At 45.7% G+C, this 13991-nt stretch overlaps 1 protein-coding gene and 1 pseudogene across 1 annotated transcript in view; one reads left to right on the top strand and one right to left on the bottom strand.

The window, feature by feature from the left end:
* Window positions 1-13991, bottom strand: part of LOC126142207 (fibrosin-1-like protein) — a 454843-nt gene that overhangs the window by 328030 nt on the left and 112822 nt on the right. The gene's annotated exons all lie outside the window — the stretch shown is intronic.
* On the top strand, window positions 10611-10728 carry LOC126103084 (5S ribosomal RNA; annotated as a pseudogene).

Below are 13991 nucleotides of genomic sequence, written 5' to 3'. Positions count from 1 at the left end.
CACGACCGGGAAGGCGGCCTCGCGGCGCTACCAACTGTGCGGCCCGAATTACCGGCGCCGCGCTAATGTGTAACAATCGCTTATTTTTATTTGCGCGGGCGGGCTGCCAGCTGGCGCGCTCCTCGCAGGGGGGGGGGGGGGGGGGAGGCGCTCCGCGTTCGCACGAGTTGCGGACTCGTGATTTATCCGCGCTCGCCGACTGCCCCGGACAACCGATTAGTTGTGCCTTCGCGGAGGACGGAGGGCCGTCCCAACCGACGAAATAATGTTGTCAAGTCTTACGAGGCCTATCAGCTGTAGGACACTTCCATTGCCGTGCTGTTAAGTGCTTATACTGAGAGACGAATTTCTGAAGCTAAGTCATCGAAAAGTTTCTACTATTCCAGGAGAAAAATCCTTTTCTCAGTCATAACTTTGCTTGGTAAACAACACTACTATGTCGATGGGTGAATGCTACCGTCCTGTATCGTATGCGGCTGCTGATCGATAATAAAGGCTAACGACTTGACTGATCTTTTCCTTTCCACGAATACTAACCCAGCGAGGCCAGGAAGACAGCTTCTGTTAAGCTTAACAGGTATACAGGCAGAAATGGCGTTGCGAAAGAAATTCGTTCCAGGAATATGATCGTTAACTAACCACGATAATTTGTTTTTAATTTCATTTTATTGGCAAATGATTCGTGCCCACTCAGCCGTTTCAATTATGGAAAAACTATACGACGGTGCACTGGAGACAGTTTTCTTTGTCAGTTACAACGATGCAAACGTAAGGACAACATAGCACCCACTTCCCGAGTCGTGAAAATCTGCGATCCGGCGGGGATTCGAACCCGAGCGCATTGGGTTAGCTGAAGCGCATTGGGTTAGCTGGTCCCTCAGTTACCGACGCGGGCAGCACGTGAATTAGATCTAGCGTTGATACCTCCCTGACTTTTAACGCATCGCACTGATGTGAATTTGTGACCGCTACTGGCGACTGCCGTCAGCTATGGAAACGAAGAACTAACAATGCACTGAGCATGGCATGGGAGGTTCCTCTCGATCCGTCGCCTTGTAGACTACGCTGACGTCATTAAAAAATCTGCCTATAGCTACACCACGGATTAACCTACATTCGTAACGGAGGAAGGTAGTGATTGTAGAAGGCACAGCCATGCCTATATGAACTGTTGTTAAAGAGAATGAAATACTGCACTCGACAGAATATTTAAGTGAAACATATATGACTTCCAGTAGGCAAATGAACGCACCCGTTGCGGGAGGCGGATGCGACATCACACAGTGGGTGCTGGAATGTATCGGCAGAGGAAAGAGTTATCCTGTTCTACTTTTGACTACCACGAGGGTCCCATGTATTTTGCCTGACGTGTTGTAATAAATGAATGCGGTATCAGGGAGGCCTCACTGACCTGCACGACAGTTATACATCATTTACCACTTTTTATTTTTAAAATGATACAGTTTCAGATCTACTGTGTCCGCCAGAAGATACGAGACGCGGCCCTAGATACATAGGACACCTCACGGCAACGTTAAGGAGCAGTTATGATCGGACGCCACAGAGGGTGCACAAAACACGGCCATCTTATGCTACCATCTAACATAAACAATTAGGTGCCACGTACACACCCATCACCAGACGCGGATGTAAGCAGATGCACGGCTTCACTCTGACGAAATTTCATCAGTAGTTCAGTATCAGCACAGTGCCTCAAGATAGCAACAGGATTTCTCTATAGCCGCCGCCCAGAGTAACACAACTGGACAGCTGTATTAGTCACCGTTCATTGTATTCAGTACTAGACCAGGGTTGATACATCAGTGCAATGAACATTTAACAATACTGTCGTTTATCATCAATTGGATCAAATGGTTCTGAGCACTATGGGACTTAACATCTGTGGTCATCAGTCCCCTAGAACTTAGAACTACCTAAACCTAACTAACCTAAGGACACCACACAACATCCAGTCATCACGAGGAAGAGAAAACCCCTGACCCCGCCGGGAATCGAACCCGGGAACCCGGGCGCGGTTATATGCATTCCCTGACTACCGTATGTTGATATTGTCTTGAGGGGGTAGAAGAGGACCTCTGTGTTCCCGCCAACATCGCTTCCCGTCCCTTCCTGGCTGCTAGAAAAATCAACAAACCGAAGTCGCATACTGGTACGTCAGGTAGACGTGTCTTTCTTGTGTGAGTTTGAAGTAAGCTAGAACATGAATACTGAGTGGAAGCAAGTGTAACCGTGACAGTTTCTCGTGAAGTCTCACAGCTACTTCCTGACTCACCATAAAAATAACATTACTTGTCTCCTCCTCCTCCTCCCCCCCCCCTTTCCAATCTCAGATTATTGGACATTACTGAATTTAAGTACTTCTGGCCCATGTTGGAAAATTGTCAAATTCAAAAAGTCGTTCAAATGGCTCTGAGCACTATGCGACTTAACTTCTGAGGTCATCAGTCGCCTAGAACTTAGAACTAATTAAACCTAACTAACCTAAGGACATCACACCATCCATGCCCGAGGCAGGATTCGAACCTGCGACCGTAGCGGTCACGCGGTTCCAGACTGAAGCGCCTTTAACCGCACGGCCACACCGGCCGGCAATTGTCGAATTCCATGCAGGAGCCACTGAGTGTAGTACCCTCAAGGACGTTTAGTTGTTCTTGTGTCAGTTTGGGCAGTTGTTTACTGAAAGGCAAGGCTGACAGACAAAGTCATCCAGCGGTCCGCCTCTCTGTTAAAGGCAGCAGAGAAGTACGCTTTTCGTCCGAGGCGGGCAGCGTTGCGATGGATCGCGTTTGCGTGGCGTGGCTCGTCAGCAGCTCAGCTTCCCTTCCCCCTCAGCTCGTCATCCGTGGCGTATCGCCTGTCCAAACGTTTGGCTGGCGCAGCCGTGAAATGTTTGTATTCGGCGCGCGGCGCGGCTGTGTAATTGGCGCGTCTGTGCCGGCGCGAAGACAGACAGACAGACAGACAGAACAGGCGCAGCGCACAAAGGCGGCCATTGTCAGCCTCTTTGTGGCACATTAGGAGCCCTCTCTCTCCCGGAGAACCGTTATTACCGGCCGCCGAATGAAATAACGCTTCGGAGACGTGACGCCTAATCACTCTTGAATTATTTAAAATGCCTAGCAGAAATAAAAGGAGCGGTTCCAAAAGAAGAGACCTCGAGGGATATATTTCCTGCCACGCCGCTACACGGTCGCATTATGGTACATAACACATTCGGCAACCTGTCATCAGACCTAGTAGTAAAATGAACTGTCCGTGTACTGATCTACGTATTCGAGATTGCACAGTTTTCTGCCGTATTTCCGCGCACAGGATTGAGGATTGAGGATTGCTGCACGGATTGGCAGTTGACTTAGAACTAAATAAATGCACGTACGTGAAGAAATCAATTACTGTACGATTACACTACCAGCGATGCAGCACTGGAAACAGTAACAACCGTAAAATACCTAAGAGTAACCATCCAAAGCGACCTAAACATAAAACACATTGTAGGAAAAGCATACGCCAGGCTGAGATTTACAAGAAGTATCTTGAGGAACTTTGATTCAGCTTCGAATAAAGTGACCTGCAAAGCTTATCTGGATTGGATTAATAGATGAGAGTGGCAAGATCCAACGAAGAGCGTTTCGCCACGGGATCTTTTAGACGGTGAGAGAGCTTAGGAGATGATACATAAACTCCAATAGCAGACGCTACAAGAAAGGCGTTGTGTATTACAGAGAATCTTACTATTAAAATTCCGAGAGAATATCTTCCAGGAAAACGCGCAACGCTTTGCTTTAGGGAAAATCAAAACAATGAGAAAATCCGACTAGGCCAGTTAGAGCTAATAAGGGCGTTTACCGACCATCATTCTTCCCACGAGCTATACGCGAATGGAACTGGGAAGGGTGGTTCAGATAGTGGCACCAACGTATCCTGCCACACACACCGTAGTGTGACTTACACGGTGTACATGTAGATGTGTAGCAACGAATGGGGCGTTTACCACGTGACGTGACTACCAATAGCATTATTCTGCCGTTAACGGTTGAAGCGCGCGTTTCTTAGAGTGGATAGGCCTTTTACAGGAATTTTCATATGTTAGTGCGCACTTCCTGACAGCCGTCTACGTATCAAATTTATTGTGAATCGCAGTACCGAAACATGCCCAATGTTGAACAGTAAACCTAATCGCTGATGCTTCAGAACGCTTCAAGCAGAAATTCGGACTCCACATGGAACATGCCTCAACGCTGCCCTAACACCTACAGCGAAGATAATGACATTCGCAGAACAAAATAAACATTGCGTTACAAATGTTGTAACAAAATAAAATGTACCTGAGAAGGGGAAGGAGTTCCAGAAATGCCTGTTGTGTAGCTGAAACAAAATCGTGACTATAGTCCGAACGTCAAGAGCGAAACCCTGATAAGTTACAATGCACTTCTGCGACTGTTTCACTCGTCTTCCGTAACGCAGTTTGTTTCCGTAACGCAATCTGTTTACATTTGCATGGTAACCCTTCAGTGTGGAAGCAGTTCTATACGAATAGGGCTATCAGGCAGTATTTACGGCAGTATTTCGCAATTCGAGGTTGAAAAGTTGGCAATAGTAGTGTCAGGAATATTTGGTCGTCGATAGGGTATGGCCGCAGAACATTTTTTCGTTTTCTAAACTAAGTTACTTTTTACCATTCCAGACTGTTAACAGTTCTTTTTTAAACCAGATAATAATTTTGCTCTTCGGTTCGAATTCCTTATCAATGAAGTCTCTCGGAGATGGCATAGTGAAGCGATATGGTACTCCAACCATCCTTTGGGTTGAAGGCTCCTGTGCTGTCATTTTCACATTATCACGTATGTCCCCTACATTTTAGGAGTACGTTTTTCTTTAATAGTGATAATAATAATATAACAATAACACAACCAAATGGCAGAAGCACTTTACGTGTCGGAGACGTAGTGTCGCAAATAAGATCTTAGTAAAACTTTCAAGAAAAAGTTGTAAGCGTAAATTTCTCTTCCAGTATATTGCCTAACGTTTTGGAGATTTTATACAACTAGCTCAGCGACGAACGCCCACTTTGCTACAATATTACACAGTGAAACATTTTGCTAAGATCCATAATTACATTTCACCATTCGAAAGGATATGCCAAAATTCGTGCGATAAAAATCTGCCGAGAATTATTCGGAGATTTTTCTGAATTGGGACAAACTGCAAGGCACGATCTCTGAGAGAACAAATCGCAAAAAAGGTCATATTGGCAGGAGAAGTGTTCCAAGGAAGGCACAGGCCGCTTGAAGCAGGAGACGGAATATCTTTGACAGTGACCCCGAATATTAACCATTCCTCCAGGGACACCCTGCATACAGCCAAAATGTGAACAGCTGCCATTTCAAGACAGTTTAATAAAAATCTCGCTAACAAGTCATTTTCTAATGAACGGAATAAAAACAACACGGTACTACTTACTCCACTCAGTTTCCTGCGAACATTTACTGCAAGTACGGAGTCATAGGAATGAATGCAATATGTTGACAAGAGGTCTACATTTATTCACAGAATCAACCGGTGCTCTTTGTCACAGTGATGAGTGTTATGCCATTTCTCTAGAAGTCAAAGTTGCTTAGGCCGGTATTACACTATCAAATTTCTTTGCCAAATATCTTTGTCCAATATCTTTGTCAAAGATATTTGACGCTGTAATAGGGAACTTTGTCAAAATGTCGTCCAATATTTGATCAAATCTAGGGCCTCACTGTAGATTTGATCAAAGAAGTGGCTTGTCTTCTGTTCACTGCAATGTGACATGTTACCACATGGAGCGCTAACATCGCTGCAGCATTCTGTCGTCTGTAGTGTTTTTATAAACATTGCTGGTAAGTACAGTTGGTGTGTACCGACAACTACAAAATTAATAGAGATGTATGAAGCTGATGAGGCGCTTTACAAAGTAAGGCAGGCTAAATACAAAAATAGATTATGAAGATTGGAGACCTGACCTGACCAGCCGCCGGCCGGAGTGGCCGTGCGGTTCTAGGCGCTACAGTCTGGAACCGAGAGACCACTACGGTCGCAGGTTCGAATCCAGCCTCGGGCATGGATGTGTGTGATGTCCTTAGGTTAGTTAGGTTTAATTAGTTCTAAGTTCGAGGTGACTAATGACCTCAGAAGTTAAGTCGCATAGTGCTCAGAGCCCTTTGAACCTGACCTGCCCTAATCTAACCTGACCCTCTCCTGTAGCAAGGAATGAGAGTGTTTCAGTGAGCCTGTCTTCTGCAGATGTAGCAGTTCTTAAGTGAATATTGTGCTTTGTGATACGAGGATACGCTTCATTGAGCACATATCGAAATGTATGCTCATCCATTCTTAAGGAATTGATGTACGACTTGACGTCCTCCACTATAAGCTCACGTAACCAGTTTTGTTGAATGCTTTTATCGTGTCGTCCTAAAACCCACGGCTTCACCGAGATATGTTTCCTTTTTCTCCCCCGCTTCTCTTCCGCATGTGCACCCAGTGCAATTGTGTTACATGCAACTGCTGCGGTTAATAACTAGTTGTTGTTGTTGTCAGCCTTCTTGAAGTTTGACGAAAAATATGATGACAGTGTAATACCCCTTCTAGCGCTACGTCAAAGATCTTTGTCAAATATATTTGACGGAATATTTGATCAAATCTTTGACAAAGAAATTTGATGGTGTAATACCGGCCGCTTGTCGAGGAGGCGCTACCCCTTCAATTCGTTCCGGGGTAAGTGAAACGCCCGCGAAGAACCGGTATAGCGTGACGTCACGAGGGCAGGTGCGTGCTGCCGAGGGGGGAACCGGTATCTGTGCGTGCGCGCGGCGCCCCCTGGCGCGGCCGGTTGGTGACCGATGCCACGCCGGAACCGCCGCTACACCGGAAGAGCGCCGTCAGGCATCTCGATAAACCGCCTGGCCCTGCCCGACACCAGCCATCAACCGAGTAACTGTTGTGTAAGGGGGGATCGTCGCGCCACTATTGCACGGTGACGCGATTACGTCGCTGAGATGGCTGAAGTAGGCTGCCGCGGTGGCACTCGACGTGTTGGTGGTGGCGTAATTATGGAAGGGGTTTAATAACAGGAGACCTGAACAGCGTATGGAAAGGATACGGAATGAAAATAAACAACGGAAAGACGAAAGGCATGGGGAGAAAAGGGTAGAAGGGCAAAATCACGACGACAGGCAACTAGAGTAATTTGGAAAACTCAGATACTTTGTGAGTACGACAAAGGTGTAAGAGTAGCGACAGCCAAGGAAGTTAACAAAGAAGAAATAGACGTGCGTGTCACTGAATAAGAACCTGAGAAAAAGTTGTGCCTAACGGGGCGTACGGAGTGTGACGTGGTATCACTTAAATACGAGGTAATGGAAACATGGGTATGGAAGGAAAGTAGAAGGTGCGAGTGTGGGAAACAGGATGAGTACGTGGAGGTGATGGGAAGAGATGGGGAAGACAGAAATCTGTCAGATGCCATAACGAAGATTAAGAAAAATGGCTAGGTCACAACTTGACAGAGCAGTTCTTACGCCAGCTAGGAACTGAAACGACAGTAAAGAGGAAGAGAGGGAGACAAAGAAGAAAAATGTAACAGCTAACGGACAGTGTCAGGAAAGAAATAGGAAAGTACGAGGAACTGCAGAGGAAAGCACAGCAGACCTGCGACGCAGAACAATTGCTGATGATTTCGGTATTTGGCCAACAGTGGTGGGGTTCGAGCAAGTGGCACTGACCCCTTACTAACGAGACAATGTGCCAGTTTCACCAGCGAAATCTAATCGCTAATGCCTCCCAAGTGGCCGCTGGACAACTCAAGCTTAATTAATTTCTCATATTCGTTTACACGACACGCTTCAGATCACGTCATAAATAGCCGAAGGCAGGGAGCTGACATCTGCCACTGCTTGGCCTTCCACATGACAGAAATTCGGTATTACCTGAAATATGGGAATGAATGTGAACAACATTTAAGGAGGACAGGAAATTGCTTAACACAACAGCTGAATAGCGTTCGTGTACTGTCTCTAAAGACCTTCTACTTGCCTCTGTTGTTCCTGCTGGTCAATGGGTCATAGTCAAAACGACAGTAAACGGCCACGAAACGGAATGAACCTGACAATCACGTAAAAGCGAGCGACCAATAACCGGCACACACAAGTAAATCACCGGTACATGTGAGTACATACCTGAAACGTAAGTAAAATTTCTTTTAAAAATGGGAAAAAATATAATCAGGTTCACTTATTCGACATCCACTGCTGAATGAAGATTTCGTCTAGATTTTCCCAAGCAGTATCGTTTTACCTGTAACCATTCTTTGTGCTTCTGTAGTCTATCTAACCACTTTCAAACTTTAACTCTTTGCACCACGGAATTCCTTTGCTGGATGCCCCTATCGCACGATCGTGTTGCTGTATGGCTCGCACGCCTCTATTCCATTTTCATCACTGTCATACCTTTATCTGACAGTGTAAGACACTGGTAATCCTTTGACGACATTCTGTTCTCTATATTCGTATTGAGCTTGTTTTCGTGTTTTTATCTGGTTTCTTAAAGTAGTTTAATGACGGAAACAGGAATTCATCGCTAACAGTACAGGAAATAGCCGAAAACCACAGCCCTAATAAACTGGCGAGCGGATATCCTGGCTTAATTTGGTTACTTTTTATTATTTATTTACGCATTACTCATTTACAAATACATTCACAACATTAAATGCTTAGCACAATGTATGAACTACAATATTCTTATCGTTCTGTATTGAATTAAATATTCTTTACTATACTACGTTAACAATATTATTTAGCCATTCTTTGGCTTAGTCAGAGTCTGTGTATGTCCTTCAGTTCATCATCTTAGCCATGTACTTCGCACGTGCGTAAATAGTCCATTGATTGGATTTCAACCCACTCACATTCAGGGCTGCCTGATAGGCTCCATCTATTCATCACTTGCTTATATTTACGAACAGTCGTTCTGACTCTATTCAAAGTTGCCCACAATTTTCTCGATAGGTTGGATATTTCGATCTTTTTAATGGGGTCATCTACCAAATTTCGGTTCTGATGTCTACTAGCAGTCCAAAGTCCATCCCGACCTGTCCTTGAGTCGAAATCTTACAGTTCTTCGTCCATTTTCCATAAATATGACCTACATTTAAGTCTGTCTGTAGCTGGCATGTCTTGCCTTATTTTGAGTAGTGCGTTGTTTAGCATTTTTCTGTAGGCTCTTGTGGCTAACTGTGAATGCCTTATTTCAGGGGGCTCTGTGTTTGTAAGGTCTGGGAGCCAGACACATGGAGTGGCCCTGATAGTATCGGAGATTATCCGTATTGGACGTCCACTTTATTAAGTGTGCATTTAACTTCCAGACTGGTGAACAATATCCAGCCACATTTCAGACAAGGGCTTGTGCTGAATCTGTTAACTTACAAGGGAATGGTCAGACATGTCATGACGAAATCTGTGTGTGTGTGTGTGTGTGTGTGTGTGTGTGTGTGTGTTTTTACCACTGTGAGTTAACGCTGAAAAAGTCCGTACGCAATATTTTAGCAGCTGATATAACCTGGAAGTCTGTAAAAAAGACTTTATGAAGTAAAAGGCATTTGTCGCACGGTTTCCGCGCTTGTAACTGCCTACTGTACAGCCCTGACCTCCCTCGCAAGGTTGTGCCAGCGCCATCTAGGGACAAGGCGGCGTCAGCTAGGCGCCGCTATCTTGCCACATCAACGAGAGAGCTGACTCGCAGAGTGAAAGCGATTGGAAGATAATGAAACATTCGTTGACAAATACAAATGATACGTTATCTACAACATTCTAAGTTGCTGCCGAATAGTTAACTACGGCAAAAATGCGAAATACTGATGCTGTGTTCCAAACTTAGTCTACAGCCTTTGTGCACCAACAATGTACAAGTAAAGACGACCTATGACAGTTTCGCGAGTCAGAAATTATTACACGTCCTTAGACAAAACTGGGCCCATGTTAGAAATGAGTCAGTTGTAACATCAGTATATTTCGAGGCGTGGCACGCATAGTTAATCAGATTCTGAAACCGTGGAGAGGAAAACTGTTAATGTACTGCTGATTGCAACTTGATACTATTGTCACTATGGTAGACCTGCACACAATAATTTACTTTGTCAGTTTTCTGTGAAATGCCTTCCACTGGCGGAAGAATTCTCTGACCAACGGTTGAATTACGTTCGTCGTGCGGGGTGGAATCTAAAGTATCTCTACACCTTTGTCAGAGTGAGCTCGAAATACAGTTTTTAATTAATCAGATCTTTTATGATCTGACCACAAACCTAGAAGGAAATATATTTATTTTCGCTGAACGGAAGAAAATTTTAATTTTTTTCATTTCCCCATTTTTCGAGACTTCAATGCTTCTACCGCAGGACTGTCTACGTAGAAAACTGTTCTTTCGACACGTGGTCCAAACCATCAGATTGATTCTCGAAGACATACATACACACTTTTGCGTGCGAACTTTTTCACAATGAACCGACAATGATAGAAAAAATCAGTAATGCTTAGGCGCGACCAGTTTGACCATTCTCTTGTTAGTCTGTGGGCAACGGCCGTGCCGCAGTGGATACACCGGTTCCCCTCAGATCACCGAAGTTAAGCGCTGTCGGGCGTGGTCAGCACTTGGATGGGTGACCACCCGGGCCGCCATTCGCTGTTGCCATTTTTCGGGGTGCACTCAGCCTCGTGATGCCAACTGAGGAGCTACTCGACCGAATAGTAGCGGCTCCGGTCAAAGAAAGCCATCATAACGGCTGGGAGAGCGGTGTGCTGACCACATGCCCCTCCTATCCGCATCCTCAACTGAGGATGACACGGCGGTCGGATGGTCCCGGTGGGCCACATGTGGCCTGATGACGGAGTGGTTGTTAGTATGTGGTAAGATGTTGAACAGGAGGTTTCAGTTATCCCCCAACTTTCAATAACCATTCCCTTAGTCGCGACATTTTGGAACTTCGTCGCTGATGTTTACGATTGAATATGTGTCAGCGCGTTTAAAGGTGCGTGCAGCAACGGCAGCATTGTGTGTGAGCGAGAGAAATGCGGCCGTAATGGCGCGGTAAACGGGCGCGAGATTAAGTGTCTCGGCGGCCACGGCTGCTGCGCGGGGACCAGGCCGGCGTGTGATTAGATTCCCCAGCTGCCAGCGCCGCGGCACGGCACGTATAAATACCTCCGGCGCTATTCCTAGACGATATTTCTGTGCGCCGGCGGCCTCGCGCCGCGGCTCTCCAGCAAAATGGGCCAGCCGCACGCCACGTCGACAGCCTCACACCACACGAGTGCGGACCGGTGCAATCTGCGCCCTGACCTGCGACTACACAACTGCTTCGACCCACTGTATTGTCTTTGTTCAGTGAGATGGCAACCTTAATTACCCGGATGATTCTGTGAGAATTCTTCACTATGCAGGTTCACCGTAATGAAATCTTCTCCAACTATCGGCGGAGCAAGAGGTGAAGATCAAGCGTGCTAAAACTATTCGAAATATAGCTTCGAGCTATTCGAAATATAGCTTCCAGCCGACGTTCTTACTGTGAAGAATTCCATCAGCGAGATTCACGGAGAGCGAGTGCACTTTCAGACGTGGCTATCACTGTTACGACACTTAATGTTGATATAGCAGCTGTCGGGAAACTACCACCACCACCACCACCAATAATAATACGTAGAAATTTTTAAAAATTCTCTAGTTTTAAAAGAAATTCCAGTACCTAACAAATAACATGTATATAAAAAAATCAAAACATTTGAACACGGAAACTGAAACGAAGGGTAAACCTCTGACTCGGTCATCCGATTTATTTCACGGCCTTACACTCTTAGTCAGCCAATTAACGTATCACAAAAATGTTCTCAGCTTTACTCACGAAACATCAGGTTTATATAACCGAAGATATGGATTCTAACAATGCCTTGCGTTTCACACGAGTCAGAAAATTTTTGTCATTCGTAATACTTGAAAATGGTTAAGGCTGAAATCTACATCGTCTAATAAAGCATATCGTACTCTCAAATGGAGGTTATATCTTTCCGCAAAAAAAAAAGAACACTGAACACCAGTTGCAAAACATGAAGGTAGGTCATTCACAGGCGGCAGGGAGGAACAATCTTTTTTCTGGTCATTACACTCTCATAAAAAACACAAAACACCCGAAAAAAGGAAAAATTTAGTATCTGCAAGAATTGTGATAAAGGGGATATAAAAAGCGCCAGGATAGCCGAGAGCGCTAACGCGCTGCTTCCTGAACTCGGGTAGGCGCGCCGGCCCCGGATGCAATCCGCCCGTCGCATTAACGACAGCCGGAGTACCGGCCAGCCTGGATGTGGTTTTTAGGCGGTTTTCCACATCCTACTAGGTGAATACCGGGCTGGTCCCCACGTCCCGCCTCAGTTACACGACTCGCAGACAGTTGAAACACATTTACACTCTTTCCCGATTTACACTAGCCGCAGAAGCTGGGGTACACTAATTACGTCCCAGGGGGTATGGGGTGGCGGCAGGGAGGGCATCCGGCCACCCCTTAACCCTGCCGATCCTGCGCACAATGCAGGATAAAGGCAGTAGCAAAAGAAGAAGAAGAAGAAGAAGAAGAAGAAGATCAAGGGGATATAAAGTAGTCAATGAAGCAACGTTGCTAATGGTGGAAATGGCACACTACTCCACAAAAGAAGCTGTATAAACACCCTACAAATGTAAAAAATTTAACGTTACAAGACACTGATTCGATCAAAAGGCGAATAAACCAATTTAAGATGAATATAAAAATTAAACCAGCAAAAACTTCAGCTTATTTACGAGGAAGATATTGGCCGTAACAATAATAGGAGAGAAATATTTTTGACAAATAAGACAGAAGTACACGAAGAATGAGTCATCAGGCAGACGAATTCTGAGTAGCAATTTGAATTAGAAGGTAAATGTAAAGGGCGTAGAAAAAAAAATATGCTAATTTAAAGGAAGATGGGCTAAATAAGTCCGAAATTGATGATAGATTACGGGAAATTGGGAGGTTTCCAAGAAATAAAAAATCCAGGAGGGCAAAGGAAGAAAAAAAGCACGATTAACGAATGAGTGTTCAAGGAAGTGTAAAGCTGTGTTGTTTGCTTAAACGTGATCCTTAGTTAACTATTGGAGATAAAAACCGAAAGATGAAGCTTTCTGCAGTATATCAAAGTATACTGTAGAAGGCATTCGAACATGGTCCACGAGAAATGCGACACTGTGGACGTACCAAGAAACGGCAGCTTCACAGGAATTGGTACGGCACGAAGATCGTAAATATCAACCGCCTTTGTTCAGCGGAAGTAGAGCGAGGGGGCGCCGATAAGCGAGCCTGTACCAAGAAAAAGAATTCAGGTTGGCGCAGCTAACTTTTAATCTGTTACGCAAGGCCCGCTCCCTCCTAAGCCCTTTCCCCCCTCCCCCTCTCGTTTCCGGTGTGCGTGAGTGCATTTGTAGCGGAGTGGGGAGTGGAGTGGGGGAGCTCACCAAGTGTTGCCCTTTACGTCCAGGAATTGCAGAGCTCAGTTCAAAGAGCGGGAGTATCGTTCTCAGTAGTGCCTACACCCGCACCACAATGCCACGTGAAGCGTGAGAGAGACGCCGTTCGTCTGGTGACCGCAAGCACTTGCAAAGGAGACGCTACACAGCCGCCGCCAGACGAGCAATAAGTTCATTAGCACCTGACGTCGCGGCGCTCGTCGCATCTCGCCCTGTCACATAAATTCCGCGAGAGCGATAATTATTAAATTTCCATCAGTAGCTGAGTGTATTTAGTGAGAGGAGGGGCAGGTATCGATCAAAACTGAGGCAGCAGCAACGCTGATGGTGGGGGAAGTCTGTAGAGGGGCGTCAAGGAAGGAGGAACGCTACGGTGTAGGGGTGCGGGCAGGGGTTGGCTGTCTGAGGAGGGGGGGGGGAGA

The sequence above is a fragment of the Schistocerca cancellata genome, chromosome 1, assembly GCF_023864275.1.
Source record: "Schistocerca cancellata isolate TAMUIC-IGC-003103 chromosome 1, iqSchCanc2.1, whole genome shotgun sequence".
Taxonomy (NCBI): Eukaryota; Metazoa; Arthropoda; class Insecta; order Orthoptera; family Acrididae; genus Schistocerca; species Schistocerca cancellata.
Note: the sequence above shows the minus strand (reverse complement) of the source record. Positions and strands in the feature narration are given on the sequence as shown.